Raw genomic sequence first — 472 nt, forward strand, 5'->3', positions numbered from 1 at the left:
GCCGGGGCGGGCGATGGGCCTGGCCACGCTGTGTGGGAACCAGACGGCCCCTGGGCACGGCTGCGGCACTCGCTTCCTCCCACGCCCCCGGGGACAGCGCGAAGGAGGGGGCTGAGGTCAGCCGCGCTCGCCGCTGGCCGCTCTGGAGACGCCAGCATGATGTAGGCGCTCAAATATTGTTTTCCACTGGGGAGGGGAAAAAAAAAGGGAGAATAGAGAGGCCCAGGGCTGAGTGGCCATCCCCGATGACGAAGGGCGGCCCCCCCCTCCCCGGCTGGGGCTGGGACGCAGCCATGGCCCGGCAGTGGCTGTCTGGGGGCTGATAACGGGGCTGACGCGGCCGCGGTGCTCCCGGTCCCTGAGTGACGCCAGCGCCGTCCCTCGGTGCCAACACGGCCCCCGCAGAGACCCTCAGGACTGGCCAAGCTGGGGTCCTGCTGGCCTTGGGGGGCCGGGGGGCTCTGCCAGAAAA

Source organism: Aptenodytes forsteri, unplaced genomic scaffold (genome assembly GCF_000699145.1).
Source record: "Aptenodytes forsteri isolate BGI_AS27 unplaced genomic scaffold, ASM69914v1 Scaffold422, whole genome shotgun sequence".
NCBI lineage: Eukaryota > Metazoa > Chordata > Aves > Sphenisciformes > Spheniscidae > Aptenodytes > Aptenodytes forsteri.